This window comes from Loxodonta africana, chromosome 19 (assembly GCF_030014295.1).
Source record: "Loxodonta africana isolate mLoxAfr1 chromosome 19, mLoxAfr1.hap2, whole genome shotgun sequence".
NCBI lineage: Eukaryota > Metazoa > Chordata > Mammalia > Proboscidea > Elephantidae > Loxodonta > Loxodonta africana.
The window spans coordinates 45,316,626-45,343,379 of NC_087360.1; positions in this window are offsets into that span (position 1 = coordinate 45,316,626).

Below are 26,754 nucleotides of genomic sequence, written 5' to 3' on the forward strand. Positions count from 1 at the left end.
GCCTCCTGCCCAAAGGCACTCAGCTTTCTCACTGTGTGGGCTGAGAAGCCCACTTTGCTGTCTCCTGCATGTCTCCTACCTCTGTTGCCGCCAATTGTCTGTGCCACTTCTTGTGATCTTCGGTGTTACAGTTCTCTCTCTTGGTCTCCTGGCTACAGGAGATTCTCAGCACAGGTATCCCTGGTTCAAAGGCTGCGCTCCACTCCTGGCTCTTCTTTCTTTTTGGTGGTGAGATCCTCTTCTCCTGCTTCTGGGATGTCTTATTTTAAGCCTGTTGTTATTGTTAGGTGGTGTCAAGTTGGCTATGAATCATAGCAACCCTATGCGTAACAGAACAAGACCCTGCCCAGTCTTGCATCATCCTCACAATCGTTGCTGTGTTTGAGCCCATTGTTGTAGCCACTGTGTCAACTCACCTTGCCAGGGTCTGCCTCTTTTTTCACTGATGTCCTTCTCCAAGGATTGGTCTCTTGTGGTACTGAGACAAAGTATCACCATTCTCACTTCTAAGGAGCACTCTGGCTATATCTCTTCCAAGACAGACTTGTTTGTTCTTCTGGCAATCCACAGTATATTCAACATTCTTTGCCAACACCATAATTCAAAGGTATCAGTTCGTCGGTCTTCCTTATCCATTGTCCAGCTTTCCCATGTATATGAGGCAAGTGAAAATATGGCTTGGGGCAGACACACCTTAGTCCTCAAAGTGATTCTTTGCTTGTTAACTGCTTTTTTTGTTTTGGTTTAAGTGAAAGTTTATAGCTCAAGTTAGTTTCTCGTTCAAAAATTTATACACAAGTTGTTATGAGACCCTAGTTGCTATCCCTATAATATGTCAGGACACTCTTCTTTTCTACCCTGGATTTCCCCTGTCCACTCAACAAGCTCCTGTCCGTTTCTGCCCACTCATCTTGCCTCCAGAGAGGAGCTGCCCATTTAGCCTCACGTATTTACTTGAACTAAGAAGTATACTCTTCACAAGTATCATTTTATGTTTTATAGTCCAGTCAAATCTTTGTCTGAAGAGTTGGCTTTGGGAATGGTTTTAGTTCTGGGTTGACAGAGAGTCCAGGGGCCGTGTCTTCTGGGGTTCTTCCAGTCTCAGTCAGACCATTAAGTCTGGTCTTTTTACTAGAATTTGAGTTCTGCATCCCACTTCACCAAAGAAGACATTCAGGTGGCTAACAGATACACAAGGAAATGCTCAAGATCATTAGCTATCAGAGAAATGCAAATCAAAACTTCAATGAGATAAGATCTCACTCCAACAAGGCTAGCATTAATCAAAAAAAAAAAAACACAAAGTGATAAATGTTGGAGAGGTTGTAGAGAGACTGGAACACTTATATGCTGCTGGTGGGAATATAAAATGGTACAACTACTTTGGAAATCAATTTGGTGCTTCCTTAAAGAGCTAGAAATAGAACTACCATACAGTCCAGCAATCTCACTCCTTGGAATATATCCTAGAGAAATAAGAGCCTTCACATGAATAGATATATGTACACCCATGTTCATTGCAGCACTGTTCACAATAGCAAAAAGATGGAAACAACCAAGGTGCCCAACAACAGACAAACGGATAAACAAATTATGGTATGTACACACAATGGAATACTATGCAATGATAAGGAGCAACGATGAATCTGAGAAATATCTCATAACAAGGATGAATCTGGAAGGCATTATGCTGAGTGAAATTAGTTGCAAAAGGACAAATATTGAATGAGATCACTATTGTAAGAACCCAAGAAAAAGTTTAAACACAGAAGAAAACATTCTTTGATGATTAGGAGGGAAGGGAGGGAGGAAGAGGGGTGTTAACTAGACGGTAAACAAGAATTATCTTAGGTGAAGGGAAAGACAATACACAATACAGGGGAAGCCAGCACAGCTGGACTAAACTAAAAGCTAAGAAGTTTCCTGAATACAATGAAACACTTCAAGGGACAGACAGAGTAGCAGAGGCGGGGGTCTGGAGACCACAGCTTCAGGGGACATCTAGGTCAATTGGCATAACAAAGTTTATTAAGAAAACGTTCTGCAACCCACTTTGGTGAATGGTATCTGGTGTCTTAGAAGGTAGCAAGCTTTTATCTAAGAGGCTTCAATTGGTCCCAACCCACCAGGAGCAAAGGAGAATGAAGAACACCAAAGACACAAGGAAAATATTAGCCCAAGAAACAAAAAGGGCCACATACCAGAGACTCCAATAGCCTGAGACCAGAAAAACTAGATGTTGCCCAGCTTTCACCAAGATCGCCCTGACACAGAACACAACAGAGTCCCTGACAGAGCAGGAAAAAGTGCCTGTTGATATCCTTTGCCAATGTTAATTGTGTTATTTGCTTTTTGTTCTTGAGGTTTTGCAGTATCTTGTAGATTTTAGAGATTAGACCCTGATTGGATATGCTGTAGCCAAAAATTTTTTCCCGGTTTGTAGGTTGTCTTTTTATTCTTTTGGTGAAGTCTTTGGACGAGCATAAGTGTTTGATTTTTAGAAGCTCGCAGCTCTCTGGTTTCTCTTCTGTTGTTTGTGCATAGTTAGTAATGTTTTCTGCATTCTGTTTATACTATAAATTAGGGCTCCCAGTGTTGTCCCTATTTTTTCTTCCATGATCTTTATCATTTTAGATTTTGTATTTAGGTCTTTGACCCATTTTGAGTTAGTTTTTGTGCATGGTGTAATATATGTTTCATTTTTTTGCAGATGGATATCCACTTATGCCAGCACCATTTGTTAGAGACTGTCTTTTCCCCATTTAGGCCCAGACTTTGGGCCTTTGTCAAATATCAGCTGCCTGGATTTTCAATTCTGTTCCATCGGTCTATGTACCTTTTGTACTAGTACCAGGCCACTTTTACTACCCTGGCGGTATAATAGGTTCTAAAATCAGGCAGTGTGAGGTCTCCTACTTTGTTCTGCTTTTTCAGTAATGCTTTACTTATCCGGGGCTTCGTCCCTTTCCAGATGAAGTTGGTGATTTGTTTCTCCACTCATTAAAGAATGTCTTTGGAATTTGTATCAGGATTGCATTGTAGCTGTAGATCACTTTGGGTAGAATTGACATTTATACAATGTTGAGTCTTCTTATCCATGAGTAAGGTATGTTTTTCCACTTACGTAGGTCTCTTTTGGTTTCTTGCGGTAGTGTCTTGTAGTTTACTTTGTATAGGCCTTTTAAGTCTCTGGTTAGATTTATTCCTAAGCATTTAATCTTCTTGGGGTCTATTGTAAATGGTATTGATTTGATGATTTCCTTTTCGAAGTTCTGCTTGTTGGTGTAGAGGAATCCAACAGATTTTTGTATGTTTATCTTGTATCCTGATCCTCTGCTGAACTCTTCTATCAGTTCCATAATTGTCTTGTGGATTATTTGGGGTTTTCTGCATATAAGATCATATCATCTGCAAATAAGGATACTTGTACTTCTTCTTTGCCAATTTGGATGCCCTTTATTTCTTTTTCTATCCTAATTGCTCTGGCTAGGACCTCCAGCACAATGTTGAATAAGAGTGGTGATAAAGGGCATCCTTGCCAGGTTCCTGTTATCAAGGGGAATGCTTTCAGACTCTCTCCATTTAGGATGATGTTGGCAGTTGGCTTTGTATAAATGTCCTTTACTGTGTTGATGAATTTCCCTTCTATCCCTATTTTGCTGAGAGTTTTTGTCATGAATGGGTGTTGGACTTTGTCAAATGCCTTTTCTGCATCAATTGATAAGATCAAGTGGTTCTTTTGTTTTAGTTTTGTGATGGATTACACTGATTGTTTTTTCCGATGTTGAACCATCCCTGCATACCTGGTATGAATCCCACTTGGTCGTGGTGCATTATTTTTTTTGATATATTGTTGAATTCCATTGGCTAGAATTTTGGCGAGAATTTTTGCATCTATGTTCATGAGGGATACTGGTCTGTAGTTTTCTTTTTTTGTGATGTCTTTACCTAGTTTTGGTATCAGGGTTATGGTGGCTTCATAGAATGAGTTCGGGTGTACTCCATTCTTTTCTATTCTCTTAAATACCTGTAGTAGTAGTGGTGTTAACTCTTCTCTGAAAGTTTGGTAGAATTCTCCAGTGAAGCCATCAGGGCCAGGGCTTTTTTTTGTTGTTGGGAGCTTTTTAATTACCTCATCAATCTCTTGTTATAGGTTTATTAAGTGGTTCTACCTCTGTTTGTGTTAGTTTCAGTAGGTAGTGTATTTCTAGAAAGTTGTCTATTTCCTCTAGGTTTTCAAATTTGTTGGAGTGCAATTTTTCGTAATATTCCTTTATGATTCTTTTAATTTCATTTGGGTCTGTTGTGATATCACCCATCTCATTTCTTATTTGAGTTATTTGCTTCCTCTCCTGTTTTTCTTTTGTCAGTTTTGCCAATGGTCTATCGGTTTTGTTGATCTTTTCAAAGAACAAGCTTTTGGTCTTGTTAACTCTTTCAATTGTTTTTCTGTTCTCTATTTCATTTAATTCTGCTCTAATTTTTATTATTTGCTTTCTTCTGGTGTCCAAGGGCTTCTTTCACTGCTCTCTTTAATTTGTTCCAGTTGTAGGGTTACTCTTTTGATTTGGGCCCTTTCTTCTTTTTGGATATGTGCATTTATTGCTATAAATTGACCTCTGAGCACTGTTTTTGCTGTGTCCCAAAGGTTCTGGTAGGATGTTTTCATCCTCATTTGATTCTGTGAATTTCTTTATTCTGTCCTTTAATATCTTCTATAACTTAGTATTTTCTGAACAAGGTGTTGTTCAGTTTCCATGTGTTTTATTTTTTCCCTTGCTGTTTCTGTTACTGACTTCTACTTTTATGGTTTTATGGTCAGAAAAAAAATGCTCTGTAATATTTCGATGCTTTGGATTCGTTAAGGGTTGCTTTTTGGCCTAATATGTGGTCTATTCTGGAGAATGTTCCATGTGCATTGGGAAAAAAAAGTATACTGCTGTTGGGTGGGGTGTTCTGTAAACGTCTGTGAGATCAAGATGGCTGATTGTGGCATTTAAATATTCTGTATCTTTATTGAGCTTCTTTCTGGATGTTTTGTCCTTCGCGGAAAGTGATATGTTGAAGTCTCCCACTGTTATTGTGGTGCTGTCTGTTTCTCATTTCAATGCTATTAGAGTTTGTTTTATGTATTTTGGAGCCCTGTCCTTGGGTGTGTAAATATTTATTATGGTTATGTCCTCCTGGCATACAAAATTGACCCTTTAATCATTATATAATGTCCTTCCTTATCCTTTGTGGTGGATTTTGCTTTAAAGTCTGTTTTATTAGAGATTAATATTGCTACTCCTGCTGTTTTTGATTCTTTTTTGCTTGATATATTTTTTCCATCCTTTGAGTTTTAGTTGTTTACGTCTTTAAGTCTAAGGTGTGTCTCTTGTAGGCAGCATATAGACGTATCATGTTTTTTTAATCCATTCTGCCGATCTCTGTCTTTATGCACCAATAAAGAGACAGAGATCGGCAGAATGGATTAAAAAAACATGATACGTCTATATGCTGCCTACAAGAGACACACCTTAGACTTAAAGACGTAAACAACTAAAACTCAAAGGATGGAAAAAATATATCAAGCAAAAAAGAATCAAAAACAGCAGGAGTAGCAATATTAATCTCTAATAAAACAGACTTTAAAGCAAAATCCACCACAAACGATAAGGAAGGACATTATATAATGATTAAAGGGTCAATACGCCAGGAGGACATTAGTGCTGTCATTTTGATGTCTTTTTTGTGTGTTGTTGACAGTTTCTTTGTTCCCCTTAATTTCCTGTGCTGAGTTGTTTTTCTTTACATATTTTCTTCTCATCTTCCTCATTGTTGTTGATTTTGTATTTGGTAAGTCTTTATGTTGTTCTTGTTTTTTATTTTGATGGGTAGGATTGTAGCTTCCTTTGGGTTATGTTAATATTTACCCCTATTTTTCCAAGTTTAAACCAATCTTTTATTTCTTTATATCATCTTGACTTCTTCTCCATGTGAAAGATCTATGACTGCATTTTTTAGTCCCTCTTTTTTGTTTTACTGTTGTCATCTTTTACATAGTGACATCTCAGTTTTGCTGTTTTCAGTGTTTTAGCTTTGATTTATTTTTGTGACTTCCCTATCTGGGTTGATATCTGGTTGCTCTGTACTGTGTTCTCATCTTGGGTTGTTATCTGGTGTTATTGATTTTTTAACAGAAGGATCCTCTTTAGTATTTCTCATAATTTTGGTTTGGCTTTTACATATTCCTTAAACTTCTGTTTATCTGGAAATGCCCTAATTTCACCATCATATTTGAGAGACACTTTCGCTGGATATATAATTCTTGGCTGGCAATTTCTTTTTTACTTAAAGGTTTTATATATGTCATCCCATTGCCTTCTTGCCTGCATGGTTTCTGCTGAGTAGTTGGAGTTTAGTCTTATTGACTCTCCTTTGTAGGTGATTTTTCATTTATCCCTAGCCACTCTTAAAATTCTCTTTAACTTTGGTTTTGGCAAGTGTGATTATAATGTGGTGTCTTGGTGACTTTCTTTTGGGATCTACCTTGTGTGGGGTTTAATAAGCTTCTTGGATAGATATCTTCTCATCTTTCACTATATCAGAGAAGTTTTCTGCCAACAAATCTTCAACACTTCTCTCTGTATTTTCTGTTCCCTGCCCCCCCTTCTGATACTCTTGTAAGTTATCCCACCTTTTTTATTTATTTTTATTTTGCTTTAAGTGAGTGTTTACAAATCAAGTCAGTCTCTTATGCAAAAATTTATATACACCTTGCTATGTAGTCCTAGTTGCTCTTCCCCTAATAAGACACCACACTCCTTCTCTCCACCCTGTATTCCCTGTGTCCCTTCAGCCAGCCTCTGTCCCCCTGTGCCTTCTCATCTCACCTCCAGACAGGCGGTGCCCACATAGTCTCATGTGTCTATTTAAGCCAAGAAGCTCACTCCTCGCCGGTGTCATTTTCTATCTTATAGTCCAGTCCAATTCCTGTCTGAAGAGTTGGCTTTGGGAATGGTTCCAATCTTGGGCTAACAGAAAGTTTGGGGACTCTTACCTCTGGGGCCTTTCTAGTCTCAGTCAGACCATTAAGTCTGGTCTTTTTACAAGAATTTGTGCTCCTGCTCCATTAGAGATTCTCTGTTGTGTTCCCTGTCAGGGCAGTCATCGGTTGTAGCTGGGTACTGTCTAGTTCTTCTGGACTCTGGCTGATGTAGTCTCTGATTTATGTGGGCCTTTCTGTCTCTTGGGCTCATAAATACCTTGTGTCTTTGGTGTTCTTCATTCTCCTTTGCTCCATGTGGATTGACACCAATTGATGCATCTTAGATGGCCGCTTGCTAGTGTTGAAGACCCCAGACACCACTCACCAAAGTGGGATGCAGAATGTTTTCTTAATAGATCTTATTATGCCATTTAGCCTAGATTTCCCCTGCAATTTTGGTCCCCACAGCCCCGGCCCTGCTACTGTAGCTTTTGAAGTGTTCGGTTTATTCAGGAACCTTCTTTGCTTTTGGTTTAGTCCAGTTGTGTTGACCTCTCCTGTATTGTGTGTTGTCTTTCCCTTTACCTAAAATAGTTCTTGTCTACTACCTCATTGAAGAGCCCTCTCCCTCCCACACTTGTTGCCATCAGAGTATTTTATTCTGTGTTTACACTATTTATTGAGTTCTTATAATAGTAGTCTCATACAATATTTGTTGTTTTGCAACTGACTAATTTCAGTCAGCATAATGCTTTCTAGATTCCTCCACATTATGAAATGTTTCACAGATTCGTCATTGTTCTTTATCAAGGTGTACTATTCCATTGTGTGAATATACCATAATTTATTTATCTGTTCATCTGTTGATGGGCACCTTGGTTGCTTCCATCTTTTTGCTGTTGTAAACAGTGCTGCAGTGAACATGGGTGTGTGTATATCTGTTTGTGTAAAGGCTCTTATTTCTCTAGGATATAGTCCAAGGAGTGGGATTGCTGGAAAGTATGGTAGTTCTATTTCTAGCTTCTTAAGGAAGCACCAAATCAATTTCCAAAGTGGTTGTACCATTTGACATTCCCACTAGCAATTTATAAGTGTTCCAGTCTCTCCACAACCTCTCCAACATATATTATTTTGTGTTTTTTGGATTAATGCCAGCCTAGTTGGAATGAGATAGTATCTCATTGTAGTTTGATTTGCATTTCTCTAATGGCTAATGATTGTAAGCATTTGCTCATGTATCTGTTAGCTGCCTGAATGTCTTCTCTGGTGAAATCCCTGTTCATATCCTTTTTTAATTGGGTTATTTGTCTTTTTGTAGTTGAGTTTTTGCAGTATCATATAGATTTTAGAGCTCAGACACTGATTGGAAATGTCCTACCTAAAAACTTTTTCCCAGTCTCTAGATGATCTTTTTCCTCTTTTGGTGAAGTCTTTGGATGAGCATATGATTTTTAGGGGTTCCCAGTTATCTAATTTCTCTCCTGGTGTTTGTGCATTGTAATGTTTTTAATACAGTTTATGCCATGTATTAGGGCTCCTAAGTTATCCCTCTTGATAGAGTCCCACATAATTCTTAGGGTTTCTTCATTTTTTTAAATTATTTTATCTGATTTTTCCTGAAATAAGTTGGTGTCAAATGCTTTATCTTTAGTCTCACTAATTCTGATTTCCATTGCATCAGTTCTGCTCCTATGACTTTCTATTGAGTTGTCTAACTCTGAAATTTTATTGTTAATCTTTTGGATTTCTTTTTGCTGTCTCTCTATGGATTCTTGCAGCCTGTTGAATTTGTCATCAGGGTCTTGTATAACCTTCTTAAGTTCCTCTATTGCTTTATCTGTGTGTTCCTTGGCTTGCTCTGCATTTTGCCTGATTTCCTTCCTGATCTCTTGAAGAGCTCTGTATATTAATCTTTTGAATTCTACTTCTGGTATTTCCAAAAAATTCTCTTTCTCTGGAAGGTTTCTTGATTATTTGTTTTGGGAGCTTGCTGAAGCCATTATGTTCTGCCCCTTTATGTGACTGGATATTGAACATTGTCTCCGAGTCATCAATAAGTTATATTTATTTATTTCATGTTTGCTGACCATGTCATAGTTTCTTGTTTTGTTTTGATATGCCCAAGTAGGCTGGTTGTGTGAGTTACTTTGATTATTGGCATCTTTGAAACTCTCATGTCCTGTCACCAGATAGTTAGAGCTGTTACTAGGTATATGAGCCCAGGAGTCTGTTTCCTTTTCTCTTATGGATTCAGCTCAGATGTCCAGGTAGTCAGTCACCAAGTGGGTGGTGTGTGCTCTCACTTACAGTCCTAGATGGGCAGGGGTGATGGGAGTAGACACAGGTATCTGGCTGCAGTAGGGCGTCATGTGCTAAGCATTGCAGGGGGCTGATGGCTGCACCAAGTGTCTGGGAGGAAAGCACATCTCTTTTCCCTTGATCGCATAGGTGGGTAGGTTTGCAGCCAGACTTTGTCTCAGGTGGCTGGGTGGAGTGAGTGGAGTCATCAGTTCTCAGGCCCCTGTTGTGGGTAGATGAGGACACTGCTTAATGGGCAACCAAAAAAAAAAAAAAAACCCGTTGCAGTCAAGTCAATTCTGACTCATAGTGACCCTATAGGACAAAGTAGAACTGCCCCATAGAGTTTCCAAGAAGCACGTGGTAGATTTGAACTGCTGATCTTTTGGTTAGCAGCCGTAGCACTTAACCACTACGCCATCAGGGTTTCCACTTAATGGGCAGGGTGGTGTCAAATATCTTGAATCTGCCATTCCCCCTTATAGCAGTTGCATTTGAAAATAGGCTTCAGGTAAATACCCTGTTGTACTGTGCTAACGAGGGCCTATGTTGTTGACATGGGCCCATATGGGTTTATGCAGGGGCGAAAGGCATTCAAAGTTTATGGACAACTTATGCCTGTCCCTAGGCAAAGGGACTGTGCCTTCCCTGAGTTCCCAGCATTGAAGAGTTGGCAGATAATTTTTTTCTGTTTGTTAATTTGTTCCCTCTCCAAAGCTGGGAGAATGGCTCAGAGCACACAAGGGGTCCTACTTCTGGCGCAAGGAACATGGCTATCTCTGAAGCCGGCCCAACCCAGTGCAGAGTGGGGAGGGTGCAGGTAAATGGGACAGAGGTTCTTCCCAAAGTGGTTGTTTTTCTTGCTCCAAGTGGTCGGTTAGTTGCACGTACTTATCTTTTGCCAGTTGAGTGCTGCTTCTCACTGGTTCTGCAGGGTTGAGCAGACTCTCTGCTGCTTGGTCTCTCCCACTGTGGAAAACGCGACTGAAGTGCTACTGCTTGCCTCACCGCGGATGCCAGCCAATCCCACCTGCAGGGTGCTGGTTCCTTCCAGATCAAGTCTGGCAACTTCTTGCTGCATCTGAACCATCTCTTCATCCCCCTGCTGCTCAGTCCAATTCCTCAACTTTGCCTTTGATGTTCAGTCTCCTAGATTGTCATATATAATACAATTCACTTTTTTGGGGGGGGTCTTTGGTGTAAGAGGGACCTCAGGAAGCATCTGACTACTCCACCATCTTGGCCCCATCTGTCCCTCTGTACTTTCTGCACAATTTTTCTGTAAACTTAAAACCATTCCAAGAGATAAAGCCTATAAAAAAAAAATACAATATGTTTAAAACTTAATTTGTGATCTCCCTCCACCCATTCCCACCACCACATTTTAGTTCTCCTCCACCCAGCACTCTCTATTTCAGTGAATATCATGCCATCATCCATTTGCACTAGTTGGAAACCTGATAGCACCCCCCTCTTGCTGCTTCCAACCAGTGTATCACCAAGTCAGTCTACCACTCTTGCACCTCAGTTAGACTTCCTCAGCCCAAGCTGCCAACTCCGCTAGACAACTTCAATGCATTCCTACCTGGTTGTCCTGGATTGAATTATGTCCCCCAAAAATGTGTGTATCAGTTTGGCTGGGCCACGATTCTCAGTTTTGTGTGATTTTCCTGTATGTTGTAAATCCTGCCCCTATGATGTTAATGAGGGAGGATGGACAGCAGTTGTGTTAGTGAGGCAGAACTCAATCCACAAGATTGGATTGTGTCTTGAGGCAATCTCTTGAAATATAAAAGAGAGAAGGGAATATAGAGATAGAGGGATCTCGTACCACCAAGAAAGCAGTGCCAGGAGCAGAGCATGTTCTTTGGACTGGGGTTCCTGCACAGAGAAGCTCCTAGTCTGGGGGAAGATTGATGAGAAGGCTAACAGAGAAAGAAGGCCTTTCCCTGGAGCTGACACCCTGAATTTGGACTTTTAGCCTACTTTACTCTGAGGAAAATTTCTCTTTGTTAAAACCATCCACTTGTGGTATTTCTGTTATAGCAGCACTAGATAGCCAAGACATTGGTCTCACTGTTTCTACTCATTCCAGTCAATTTTTCACACAGAAGCTAGAAGATACTTTAAAAGCACAAATTTAGTCATTTCATTCCCTCACTGAAAACGTTGCAATAAATTCCCATTGTTATTTTTGTGTGTGTGTATGGGCTGTGCTTTCCTGTTTGTTTGCTTGTCTTGTATTTTTTAATTGAAAACTGGACAGTACTCCCTATCCCACTTTTTTGTTATTGTTGCTGGTTGTTTTTGTTGTTGCTACTGTTTGTTAGGTGACTTTCTTGAACTAATTGTGTAAAATCTGAATTCAGTGTGGCCACTAAAATCTTGACTTGGTTACCTAATGATTGGATAGAGATTTCTTTAAATACCTTGAGCCAGTAAGTTTCCCAGCTTTTGCCGAGAAGCTCTGTGTGTGAGTTGGGAAATTTCTTCATGTTCTGGTAGGCAGTTGACAACTCTGCCTGAGCCTTCACTTCCTGCTTGTGCAGAGCCTCAAAGTCAGCCATAAGTAAGAAATTAGGGCCTTCTCAGGTCTTTCCTGGGCATATGCATAGCCCTGCATATGTATGTGTCCTTCTAGAGTCCTAGGAATATGTCAGAACTCTTCAAAGCCCCCTATGGGCAACACAATCCCCAGACTTTCCTTTAAAGTTTTTTGGTCAGCTTCTTGTTTGCCTAAACTATTTTTGTCACCTCAGGCAGCTGCAATATTAAACAATTACCACTGGTTATTTTCAACAAATGGCCTGTGGAAAATGCTCTTGACACTAAGTGAGCTGAGTTAGGTCAAATAAGTGGTGTGTTTCTAGGAACTGCTAGTCAGGCAAAATAGTGACAATTTTCTGAGAATGAGACTTTTTGGGGAACTCCAAACCCATTTTCCCCCTGCAGTGGCTGCCAGGATGCCGATTTTCATGGCTACCATGATTGCAAGACTGTTGGTTTTCAAGGCAACCATGGAGCTGGGGACAGGAAGATATGAATAGGGTATGTTAAAATGCTACAAATTTCACTCTTTTTAATGAGATGCAGCCATTTTTCTTGAATAAACACTCCTTGGATTGTTGCAAGCTTTTGTTAAATTTCCAGAGTTCTGAAAAAAATTGATTTTGACCATTTTTGCCAGTTTTCTCATTGCTTCTATGAAAAAGTAGATTTTTAGAGGTCCTTACTTCAACATCCTGGAAGCCAGAACTCTCCTTTTTTTTTTTTTTTTGAAACAATAGAACTCTTTCTTTTTGCAACATCTGTTAATATCCTGTGTCTGCTAATAGTAGGAAAACCCTGGTGGTGTAGTGGTTAAGAGCTATGGCTGCTAACTGAAAGGTCGGCAGTTCAAATCCACCAGAAGTTCCTTGGGAGCCCTATGGGGTAGTTCTACTCTGTCCTATAGGGTCATTATGAGTCAGAATCAACTTGACAGCAGTGGATTTGGTTTTGGTTTATTTAATAGTAGTATCTGCTAACATTTATTGACTAGGTGTGAGAAGCCAGACGTACATGCACTGCCTCATTTAATCTTTATAATAACCATAATAGCAGATATTGCTACTATTACTATTTTCAGATGAAGGCAGTAAGACTTAGGTTATTTATTCAAAATCACAAAAGCTAGTAAATGACAAAGGTAGAATTAAATCTTAGTTTGGCCTCTACGTTCTTAAACCTTATGCAACAACTGCTTTTTTGATAGTAAGTAACAGAAACCAGTTTAAGCTAACTTGAACAAAAAAGAAATTTTTACAATATTGTGATGCTCAAAAAAATCAAAGGCAGTAAATGGAGGTCCTCTCAGGCAGATACTGAAACCATAGCTTGGAAAGAGAAGAATAAACTCTCTCTCCATCTCTTATTTCTGTTCCTCTCTGCACATTTACTTCTGTATTTCTTTCTGCAGACTTGCTTCCTCTGCCTCTCTAATCCACAGGGTGGAAAAATTTTCCCCATAGCTCCCAACCTAATTGCCAAAGAGAGTCTGAATCTCTCCCAATTCTAATTCCCGAGAAAAGGATTAGCCAACTTATGGGAGATGCCCACCTCAGGTGTACGTAATCAACTTGGTGGGGCCAAAGTGATATGTATAAAATGGTTCCTGAAGGTTCACTGTTTCTTTCCCTGGTTACACCCAGCTATTAAACTCCACTAATTGCCAGCTCATTGCTATATTGTTTTAAACAATGTCCTGGGGCATAGATTGCTCCTCAGTCTGATCCAATTAAATGTGGGCCCTCTTACAACGGCAGGTATTTGTGTCAGTGTTTGAGGTTTGTTATTGCCACAAGAGGGCTCTTATTAGCTATTTTTCTGGTTCTCTGATAAACTAGCTGGTTTATGGTTTAGCTTGTTGCTCTCATGAACTACCAGGCTCTTCTTAATTGCTTACTGTGAAAACCTCCAGCATTAACATCACTACATTCTATTTGAATAATACCACTTCTTTTGGAGAAAGCTTCAGAGCAATCTCTGCTTCTTCCCCTGGACCAGTGGCTTCACTAGGGGATTTCGGGGGGTGTAGCCTGCACCAGCTAACACTGTCAGAGGGGGTGATGACAAAATGACTATATATAAAATATTTCTGCAGTGTTTCAGCAGAAATTTATTTTTTTTTTATAAAAATATCCCTGTAGTTAGTTATAAAAACAAAAACTGTTTTTGTAAGCCTAGTTTACATGTATCAATATACCTACAAGGCTAAAACTCTATGCTGACTTACTTTTTGAACCTTCTAATGTGCACCAGTCAGAGCTGTCATTATTACTCAATTATAATAACACTTCGAATCATGTGGTTTCATCTGTACCTGCTACAAGCATGTGGTGTTGTTTTCATTGCTGCTGATGTTTTCAGTCTCTGATTGGGTCAAATTTTCTGGTGTTTAGCTACAATATTGTGGTACTATATTTTTAGGTACAATATTGTAGTATTAGCATGGGGAGGTGACACCATGAGTTACCACCCTGGGTGACACCAACCCTAGTGAAGCCATTACCCTGGACAAAATCTCTGAGTCCTGGCCCTGGAACTGGGGCTCTGGGTAGAGATGGTAGCCTTTGGTCTTCTCACCTTGCTTCTTCCAGCATGGAACCTCTGCCCCATGAACATGCAAGGGCAAGGGAAATCAGGGTCCTAGTATTCTCAGCATGAGGCACCTGTTAGTGGGGGCTGGCTGGAAGAATGGAGCTCCCAACCTCTTGACTACACTCACCTGGAATTTAGTCTCTAAAACACATAACAGGGAAGGATGAAAGTTCTGGCTGCTGGTCACTTCCAGGAAAGCATGATAGTCCCCAAGTGGGAGCTGGGGGAAGAGGAAGCCCTGTATTCTTGGCTTCACTTTCTTAGAGTGTCTGACATACTGAGCTGAGAGGAGGGAAGAAGGCAGCAGGTTCAATTCAAATTCCACAGACTTTCACTGTTCTTACCAAGTTTTATTAGATTTTCTTGAATAAATGTTTATTGACTTGCCATATGCCCTATGAACATTTCCAGAGACTTAAAATGCTTTTTTTTTAAATAATTTTCACCAGTTATGCTTGTATTTCTGAGGTCTGCAGAGCTTCTCATTCCACCATTCTAGAAGTGGAACTCTAAAATTTGTTGTTTTAAATTGCTAAGATTGTGGAAATTTGTTACATAGCATAGAAAGCTATTACACAGAGAACTAGTGTTACACAAAATTTACTTTGGGAAAACACTGATGTAGGCCAAAGCAAGCTTTGGTGTCTTAGTTGAATTTTCTAGAGAAACAGACACAGTGAGATCTCTCTAGAGAGAGAAAGATCTATTTCAAGGAATTGGCTCACACAATTGTGGGGAACTGGCAAGTTCCAAATCTGTAGGTCAGGTGACAGGCTGGAGACTCCTGCAGGTTTTCAGCCCAAGAAGAATGAGAAGTGTGACTGTTCTGGCAAAATGTCTATTTATAGCCTGGAGGCAAAACACACCCTAGGAATTCCTTTTTTGCATATAAGGCCTTCGAATGCTTTATTGAGACCTGTCCACATTATTAAACCAATCGACTGCTAACCTAAAGGTCGGTGGTTCAAAACCACCAGTGTTTCTGCAGGAGAAAGATGTGGCAGTCTGCTTCTGCAAAGATTTACAGCCTTGGAAACTCTGTGGGGTCACTATGAATTGGAATCAATTCGGTGGCAGTGGGCTTGGTTTTGTTTGGGTCCACATTATGGAAGGTAATCTGCTTTACTTACTTGAATCACATGAAACTACTTCATAACAGCAACTAGAATAGCAAACAACTGGACACCATAGCCTAGACAAGCTGACACATACGATTAACCATCACACTTTAAATAAGTTGAAAATTAGATTAAGTTGAAAATGATAACATTTAATAATGGAAAACGTACTGAATGTACCTATTTCAAGTCATTAGATACACTGAATGTAACTATTTCAATAGCAAAATATTTTTATATACAATTTCAAAAGAAAGAACATATTTATCTCACTTAGTAAATTATGCCATGGCTAAAACTCTTTGTCAATACATCTTGTTGAGGGTCTTCCTTGTTTTTCACTGACCATTTACTTTACCAAGTATGACGATCTAAAGAAGGAAGGCACTAAATATTAAAATTGTAGAATGAGGGGTTAGCCTTAAAAATTAATTGAAGTAAGTGTAGGCCAGTTAGATAGAAATATACCTTCACATAATAAGTAAAACTCGTATCACCCTAAGCAGTGATACAGTAGATTTTTTTAAAGTTAAGATAAATTAATGACTGATAGAGTTCTAGTGAAGTGTGAAGAGTGGGTGGTTACATGGAATCAAAGTGGGAACAGCAACTCTAAAGATTAGATAAGAAACTTAGAGGCAGTGAGTTTACGTTAATGATGGAGGAACAACTTGGAAAAGGAGGGTGAGAATGGTTGCAAAATTTAAATAAGGTAATCAATGTCACTGAATTGTTGAGTTTTTGTATTCCTCCTGTGTATATTCTTAACAAAAATTACACTAAAAAAACAAAGTAGGAAGGCCATAATCTTAAGATTATGATTGACAATTCTTTAAATTGAATATTCAATCTTCTAAAAAATCATTTTTTCCCTTTATTTTATTAATTTTATGGTGGGCCTGTGGAAACTTTATTATGGATTGATCTGAACATTGGCATTTTGGAACCACTAACATTTGCAAACTAAGTAAATAAAAATGGCTCCCTTGTTTTGGCAAGACACCCCTCCCCCATCTGTACTTTTTGGATGAAGCAGAGACCGAATTTTTGTCAATATATAAAAATAAAAATGTTGAGTGAATATTCTCTTTACCAGATTATTTAATTAATACTCCTTTAAATAATAGCTAACCTAGTGTATTCACATTTTTTTTTTTTGTTCAAGTACTTGTGAAAGGAATTTGGAAGTAGAGTAACTGAAAGATGACTGTGTATACATTGACATCAGCCATAAATGGAGGTAAAGCATTTTTAAAATTATAACATTTTATTTGCAGAAGTAGGATTGGGTATGACAAATCAGATGTACACAACAATTTCTGGAATATAGCTACTTTGTGAAATAAGGAACCCCTATATTCCTTATGAGTCCCTGGGTGGTGCATTTAGTTAAATATTTGATTACTAATGAAAAGGTTGTCAGTTTGAGTCTACTCGGAGGCACTTCAGAAGAAAGGCCTAGTGATCTGCTTCCAAAAGGTTACAGCCTTGAAAACCCTTTGGTACACAATTCTACTCTGCGTACATGGAGTCGCTGTGAGTTGGAATCTACAGCAATTGGTTTGGGTTGTTTTTGTTTTGTTTTTTATGTTTCTTGTTACTGTTATTTAGGGGTAAATCCCTGGATATTTTTCTGTTAGCATAATATATCTCTTGAGAAATTTTCCTGCACTTGAGTAGTATAGCTGCTCTGAACTTCACCCAACTTAGGCTAATACCTCTTTATACAGCTAATAAAGTCTCTGGAGCCTTCTTACTGTGATTAAATGCTAGCAAAGGCCTTGGCAGAGCCACTTAGCAAAGAACTGGCATGGTAGATTTCCAGTAACTGAGTAGCCACAGGCAGTCATACCAAAGACTAGAACCAAGTGCTATGGAAAATATTTCACACTTGCAGAGTCGACACTCATTTCTGTTATTGCAGATTCTGTGGTCAAGGAGTGCCCTACACAGTGTTTGCTGGGGGTAAATGTAATGCATCACCAGCACCTCCTTTTCTATTTTTAATTCCATGATTTTCCTCCAGGAAATTATAAAAGGTTTTATTTTTCTCTTCTTTTTTCCCCTTTATAAGAGAAATCAAATAATTTACTCCTCCCACAAATTATTTGGACTATGAGAAATAACTGAGGCAAAGCATATTCCAAAACAAATAATGTAAATGTATTTTTTCTTTTCCTCAGAGCTTATAATGTTTTTAAATAAATCATAATTATGGCAAAATCTCTTCATCTGGACTTTAGGGTGGAGAGTAAAGTCATACTCCATCAAGCTAAAGGATTTGATGACATTTCCAGGCTTCATAGTGGTCCTTTCCTAATGTTTTCTTCCAGTTTGAGAAGACCCACTTGTCTTAAAAGCCAACATAATTCAAATCTTAGCATCTTAATTATCTAAACCCACTGCTGTCGAGTCGATTCCAACTCATAGCGACCCTATACAACAGAGTAGAACTGCCCGATAGAGTTTCCAAGGAGCGCCTGGCGGATTCGAACTGCCGGCCTCTTGGTTAGCAGCCATAGCACTTAACCACGACACCACCAGGGTTTCTAAATTATCTAGTGCTGCTATAACAGAAATACCACAAGTGGATGACTTCAACAAAATATATTTTGGGGGGACACAATTCGATCCATAACAGACAGTTACCTCTTACTGAATGAAGAAAGAAAGAGCGTAGATAAAAACCAAAAAAGGAATTAATCTGGAATACTAAAAAAAAATTGACTATCCAAAAGAAGCAGGAAAACAAAAAAAAAGAATAGAGGAATAGAAAGCAGATGGAGGCAAATTGAAAACACATAGTTAGATGGTAGGCTTAAATTCTAAATGAAAATGGATTACATATTCCAGTTAAAAGGCAGAGACTATCCAACTGGATAAAAAAGCAAGACCCAACAATACGTTGTCTGTAAAGAAAGCACTTTAAAAATAAAGCCACAGATAGGTCAAAAGTTACCATGGAAAGAGTAATCATAAGAAAGTTGGTGTGACCTGACTAATATCAAAAGTAGTAGACTTCAGCAAAAATAAGTATTACCAGAGACAATGAGAGATATACCATAAGGCTAAAAAAAAAAAAAAAAGATTAACTCATCAGGAAGTTGTAACAATCTTAAATTCGTACACGCCTAATAACAGATCTTTAAAACACAAAGTAAAAACTAGTAACAGAACTAAAAGAATAAATAGACAAATCTACAATCATAGAGATTTTAACATTCTTCTCTGAGTAATTGATAAAGTGATTAGAAAATCAGAAAGGTTTTAGAAGACTTGAATAACATTATCAACCAACTTGATCTAATTAACATTATAGAGTAATCCATCCCAAACTTCAGAATATACTGTTTCTATAAAAAAACTCATTGCCATAGGGTCACTTCTGACTCCTAGTGACCCTATAGAACACAGTAGAACTGCTCAGTAAGGTTTCTGAAGCTGGTAATCTTTACAGAAGCAGACTGCCACATCTTTCTCCCACAGAGTTGTTGGGTTTAAAACACTGGCCTTTCAGTAAGCAACCAAGCACTTAACCACTGTGCCACCAGGGCTCCTTTTTCTATAAATACACACAAAAAATTCTGTAATATAGACCATGTATAAGGCCATAAAAAAAGTCTCAATAATTTCAAAAGACTGAAATCTTACAGCTTATATTCTCTGACCAAATAAAATTAAATTGGAAAACCAATAATATTTAAGCTGTCAGGAAACCCCAAATATTTGGAAATTAAAGACCGTACTTCTGGGAGGTAGGGCCAAGATGGCAGACTAGTCAGACGCTTCCTGTGGTCCCTCTTACAACAAAGACCTGAAAAAACAAGTAAATTGGTTATATATGACAATCTAGGAGCCCTGGTCATCAAAGACAAAGTTGAGGAGTTGGAATGAGGGGCAGGGGAAAGGAGAGACAGTTCAGAAGTACCAAAGAAGTGCCAGTGGTGAGGTAGCTGCCACTGCATGGGCTGGGTCAGCTGGCACACACTGGCTGAGGCAAGCAGTAGTGCTCAGGATTAATTTCACCACATCGGGAAAGACCAGGTGGCAGAGTTTGAACAAGCCTCTGGAGTCAAGAAGGATTTGGCACTGGACCTGTGAAAGTTAAGTGCAAGCATGTGACCTACAGCGCAGGGTCAAAATAACCTCCCCCCCCATCAGGGATTTCCACAGCACAGAAGTGCTTCTTTCCCCTCACTCACCCCCACCCTGGTATTTAACAACTACCACACCCCCTAAGCCAGAACTAAGGGCTATCTTCACCCAAACCAGTCTGGCAGCTTAAAAAAACAGAAACAAAAAAACCAATTTCCCTAAGCCAGGAACTCAAGACCATCCATGTCCAAACCAGTCTCACTGCTTTAAAAAATTGCCATGCCCACTAAGCTAGGAACTCAGGGCAGGAACTGCCTCTCTGCCTGGGCACTGGCATAACGGGTCCACAGGCTTCTAGCACCCTTCACCCCTGCCTGGATGTGTATGGGCCAATTCAACAGCATAGGATTTCATTAACATAGAACAACAGGGCATATACCTGAAGCCTATTTTGAACTGCAGCAGCCAAAGGGAGTCACAGATTCCTGACATTTGGCACTGCCCTGCCCACTAAGTAGGGACCTCACCCACCGACATCAGTGGCCTGAGGGCTGGTGGTATCACCACCCATTCCACTTAGCCACCCGCGACACAGATCCAAGAATAAGGGGTGCCTCCCACTCCTTAGAACCAACAGCATTGAGTGTCCAAACTCTGGATGTAAACCCACCCACCTATGCACTCTAGGGGACAGGGACACATCTTCCAACCAGGCACTCAAGGGCAGCCATCAGACCCCTGCCTTGCTCAGCACATAGCACCCTACTGCAGCCAGATACGTGTGCCTGCTCTGAACACCCTCGCATAGCCCTGCCTGTCGAAGACTGTAGGTGGCAGTCTGTGTCACACACTTGGTGACTGACAATGTAGACATCTGAGCTGAATCAGTACAAGAAAAGTGAACAGACTCCTGGGCTCACACACCTAGTAGCTGTTCTAACTACATGGTGACAGGATGTCAGAGCTTCAAAGACACCAATAACCAAAGTAGTTCACATGCCCAGCCTACTTGGATGTATCAAAACAAAACAAAAAGCTAGGACACAGTAAACAAACACACAACAAATAAGTATAACTTCCTGATGACTTGGAGACTATACTCAATATAAAATCACATAAAGAAGCAGGTCAAGACAGCTCAGGCAAGTGACCAAAACAAAGAACCAAGCAACTTTCTGGAGGAAGATAAATTCTTAGAATTCCTGAAGTTAAAATTCAAAAGATTACTATACAGAGCTCTTCAAGAGATCAGGCAAAACTAAGACCAAGCCAAAGAACACATAAAGTAATAGAGGAATTCAAGAAAACAAAACAAAACAGAATGACAAATGTAATAGGCTGCTAGGAACCATAGAGAGACACCAACTAGAAATCCAAAAGATAACAATAAAATTTCAGAATTAGACAACTCAATAGAAGGTGATAGGAGCAGAATTGATGCAATGGAACTCAGGATTAGTGAGATTGAAGATAAATCCCTTGACATCAATTTATTTCAGGAAAAAATCAGACAAAAGAATTTTTTTTTTAAATGTAGGAACTCTAAGAATTACGTGGAACACTACCAAGAGAAAAACCTATGAGTGACCGGAGTACTAGAACAAGGGAGATAATAGAAAATACAGAGAGAATTGTTGTAGATTTGCTGCCTGAAAACTTCCCTGATATTGTGAAAGACGAGTAGATATCTACCCAAGAAGCTCAATGAACCACACACAGGATAGGTCCCAAAAGAAAGTCACCAAGACGTAGTAAAACTTGCCGAAAAGGATAGAATCTTGACAGCAGCTAGGGATAAACAAAAAGTCACCTACAAAGGAGAGTCAATAAGACTAAGCTCTGGCTACTCAGCAGAAACCACGCAGGCAAGCAGGCAATAGGATGACATATATAGAGCCTTGAAGGGAAAAAATTGCCAGCCAAGAATTATATATCCAGCAAAACTCTCAAATATGGTGGTGAAATAAAGGCATTTTCAGATGAACAGAAGTTAAAGGAATTTGTAAAAACCAAACCAGAATTACAAGAAATATTAAAGGGAGTCCTGTGGCTAGAGAACCAACAATATCAGACAACAACCCAAGACTAGAACACAGGACAGAACAACCAGATATCAACCCAGATAGGGAAGTCACAAAAATAAGTCAAAGCTAAAAACTGAAAATAGAGAAACAGAGAGGTCAATATGTAAAAAATGACAACATTAAAGCAAAAGAAAGGGACTAAATTTTTTTTTTAAATAGGGTAGTCATAGACCTTCCATGTTGAGAGGAAGTCAAGGTGATATCAAGAAATAAAAGTCTGGTTTAAATTTAGAAAAATAGAGGTAAATCTTAAGGTAACTACAAAATAAAAAAGAAAAGCATAAAGACTCAGTTAACACAAAACCAACAATAATAAAAAAGATGAAAAGAAAAACTACTCAGCACAGAAAATTAAGCAGAGCAAAGAAACTGTCGATACCACAAAAAAAAAAGTCAAAATGATGGCAGTAAACTCATACCTATCAATAATTTCGGTGAATATAAATGGACTAAATGCACCAACAAAGAGACAGAGAATAGCAGAAGAATAAAAACCGCAATCTGCCTTTATGCTGCCTACAAGAGACACACCTTAGACTCAGATACAAATTAAAAATCACAGGATGGAAAAAATTTATCAAGCAAACAACATCCAAAAAAGAACAGGAGTGACAGAACATCCAGAAAGAAACCTGATAAATACATGGAAGATCTAAATGCCACAATCAATCAACTTGACCTCACAGACATATACAAAACACTCCATCCAACAGCAGCTAAGTATACTTTCTTTCCTAACGCACATGGAACATTCTCCAGACTAGACCACATAATAGGCCACAAAGTAAGCCTTAACAGAATCCAAAACACTGAAATATTACAAAGCACCTTTTCTGACTACAAAGCCATAAAAGCAGAAATCAATAACAGAAACAGCAAGGAAAAAAAAAAAAATCAAACACACAGAAACTGAATAACACCTTGCTCAAAAACTACTGGGTTATAGAAGACATCAAGGGTAGAATAAAGAAATTCATAGAATCCAATGAGAATGAAAACACTTCCTATCAGAACCTTTGGGACACAGCAAAAGCAGTGCTCAGAGGTCAATTTATATCAATAACTGCACACATCAAAAAAGAAGAAAGGGCCAAAGTAAAAACATTAACCCTACAACTTGAATAAAGAGAAAGAAAAGAGCAAAAGAAGCCCTTGGGCACCAAAAGAAAGGATATAACAAAGATTAGAGCAGAAATAGATGAAATAGAGACTAGAAAAACAATTGAAAGAGTCAAGACCAAAAGCTGATTCTTCGAAAAGATCACCAAAATTGATAAATCATTGGCCAAATCGACAAAAGAAAAACAGAAATATGGAAGAGAAAAAAATTAACTGAATAAGAAATGAGATGGGCAATATCACAACAGACTCAACTGAAATAAAAAGAATCATAATAGAATATTATGAAAAATTGTACTCTAACAAATTTGAAAACCTAGATGAAATGAACAAATTTCTAGAGACACACTACCTACCTAGACTAACACAAACTGAGTTAGAAAAACTAAATAAACCTATAACAAAAGAAGAGATTGAAGAGGTTAAAAAAAAAAAAAAACCCAACAACAACAAAAAAAGCCCTAGCTCAGAGTTATGGATTGAATTCTTTCCCCCGCCCCAAAAAAGTGTTAACTTGGTTAGGCTGTGATTCCCAGTGTTGTGTGGTTGCCCTTCATTTTGTGATTGTAATTTTGTGTTTAAAAGGATTGGGGTAGGATTATAATACTCTTAATAAGGCCACATCCCTGATCCAATGTAAAGGCAGTTTCCTTGGGGTGTGGCCTCCACCACCTTTTATCTTACAAGAGATAAGAGGAAACAGAAGTGAGCAGAGCGGGCAGGGGGAGACAATCTCATACCACCAAGAAAGCAGCACCCGGAGCAGAGTGCATCCTTTGGATCTGGGGTTCCTGTGCGGAGAAGCTACTAGTCCAGGGGAAGATCGGCAAGAAGGACCATCCTCCAGAGCTGACAGAAACTGAAAGTATTCCCCTGGATTCACCCTGAATCTAGACTTCTAACTACTAGACTGTGAGAGAATAAATTTATCTTTGTTAAAGACATCCACTTGCGGTATTTCATAGCAGCACTAGGTAACTAAGACACCTGGATGGTTTCTCTGGAGAATTCTACCAAACTTTCAGAGAGAAGTTAAAACTAGTACTACTGAAGGTATTTCAGAGCATATAAAAGGAAGGAATACTCCTGAACTCATTCTATGAAACCAGCATAACCCTGATACCAAAGCCAGGTAAAGACACCACAAGAAAAAGAAAATTACAGACCAATATCTCTCATGAACATAGATGCAAAAGACCTCAAAAAATTTTTAGCCGATAGAACTCAACAACATATTAAAAAAAAAAAACATCATGACCAAGTGGGATTTGTACCAGGTATGTAGGATTGGTTCAACATTAAGAAAACAATCAATGTAATACATCACATAAATAAAACAAAAGACAAGAACCACACGATCTTATCAATTGATGCAGAAAAGGCATTTGACAAAGTCCGACACCGATTCCTGATAAAAACTCTCAGCGAAATAGGAATAGAAGGGAAATTCCTCAACATAATAAAGGGCATTTATACAAAGCCAACAGCCAACAACACTTTAAATGAAAAGAGTCTGAAAGCATTCTCTTGAGATTAGGAACCAGACAAGGATGCCCTTTATCACCACTCTTATTCAACATGGTGCTGGAGGTCCTAGCCGGAGCAATAAGGCAAGAAAAAGAAATAAAGTGCATCCAAATTGGAAAGGAAGAAGTAAAAGCATCCCTATTTGCAGATGATAAGATCTTATACACAGAAAACCCCAAAGAATCCACAAGAAAGTACTAGAGCTAATAGAAGATTTCGGCAAAGTGTCAAGATACATGATAAACACACAAAAATCAGTTGGACTCCTCTGCACCAACAAAGAGAACTTCGAAAAGGAGATCACCAAATCAATACCATTTACAACCGCCCCCAAGAAGATAAAACACTTAAGAATAAATCTAACCAGAGATGTAAAAGACCTATACAAAGAAAACTAAAAGACACTACTGCAAGAAACCAAAACGGGACTTCAGGCCAACATGGCACCACAGACAGAAGCACCACGCTGTCCTTCCACAGCAAAGACCCAAAAAACTAAGTAAAACAGAGACAAATGTCATTCCTGGAACACGAAGTGTCAAATGAAGAGATAAAGAACTCAGCCAAACACTAAATGGAATAAGAAACTGATGGGGGACAGAGAGCAAGGACAGATACGTGCGGGGAGGTTCCTTATCAGCTAACACAGCACGGATCCACCGTCTTGAACTCCTCTAGGGGGTCAGCAGAGGGCGAGCACGGGAAAGCAGCTTCACGGAGCTCCCAGCAGGAGACAGAGGACCCGGTAACGAGTGATATAAAAAAAAAAAAAAAAAATTTACGCCTTCCTAACTCCTACCTGTTTTCCCCTCCCCCTTTGACCTCCTCTGCTTCCCGCCAGCCACAGTCCTTGGCCAGGAGGCAACTGCTTCCACCCTGGGCCATTTGGATTCACCCTGGTGGCCGGGTCCCTGAGCTGCTGTTGCTTCTTTGCATCTCTTTTGGTTTCTTCAGTGCCTCCTACCACCTCCCCCTCCTTTCTCTGGAACACCTGGCTCTATGTGCAATCTTTGCTTCTTCTTGAAAGGCTGTGAAGCCCGGCTTGCCTGGGGAGCCACTCCCCTGAGCCGAGACACCACGCTGGTGGTATCCCTGGGGCTATTTCTTTTTTTTTTTTTTTTGCTTGTTTTCTTTGTTTCTCTCTTTTCCCACTTTGGAGCCCCTTCTAGCCAGGCCGCACTGCACGCCTTAGGAGCCACTCACCCAATCTGCACAGCTGCATAGGTGGGATCCTTGGGGGCATTTGTTTCTTTCTCTTTCTTTCTTTACTTTTTTCTCTTTTTTCCTGTCTTTCTTCATTTCTCAGTTCTCATCTGTCTATACTAACCTTTTCCTGTCTCCTGAATACCTGGTGCTCTGTGACATGTATACCCCCTCCAGCCAACCTATACTGCACACCCTGGGAAAACTTCCCCAGTCTTCATGGCCACACAGGTGGGACCCCTGGGGACTTTTCTTTTTTCTTTTCCAAATTTTTATCCAGTTTTTTTCTTTTTCTTTTTCTCCATTTCTCAGTTTCTCACCTCTCCATTCCAGTGGCGTGCTCCCTTTGCTCCTTTTTTTCCTTTGTTTGTTTTAGGCTCCTGTTTCTCTTTCCTCTTTCCCATACACATATTAGCTCCATACATCACAACGTCCCCCCTCTTTCCTGCCTACCTGCGCCATGCTCTGAACATTATGCCTCTGAGCAGCACAGGCACAGCCTACCAGAAACTGCCCAGCACTGATTCCTGGCCTGCCCTGTTGGCCCTAGTATATGCCACAAACAACCCATCCTAGCCCCTCCTCTTCAGCTGAACCTGCCCTGCTGCATCATAGCTGAGTGACTGGCCCTGCCCATTGGACAAAGGGGTGAAAATATCATGACTACAGACAAGCAAACAAAAACTAATGCACAGCCCAACTACTCAGACATAACCACATAAAACAAAAAACCAGGACAAAACAAACAAGAAATGAAGAAAGTAACTACTGAACGTCCCTAAGACAGCAGACAATAACAAAACATATTAAAAAAAAAAAAAAGGACAGGATGGTTCCAGTAGGCATTCAAAAATAAGACACCACATAACATTCCAGTAGAAAAAGACACTAGAACTACCTGACAAGGAATTCATATCTCTAATATTCAGAGCTCCTCAAGAGTTGAAGCAAAAAAAAAAAAGACAAAATGAGGAAAAAAATAGACAAATTTATGCAAAAGGCGGACAGATTCATGGAAAATACAGACCAAAAAATGGAAAAATTCAGGAAAATAATACAGGAACAAAGAGCCAAAATAAATTCACAACGAAAAATCATACAAAAACAAAAATTAGAAATCCAAAAGATAAAATGGGCATTGTCATAGAAGGGCTGAGGAGCAGTTTTGAAATAGTGGAAGACAGGATCAGTGAAATTGAAG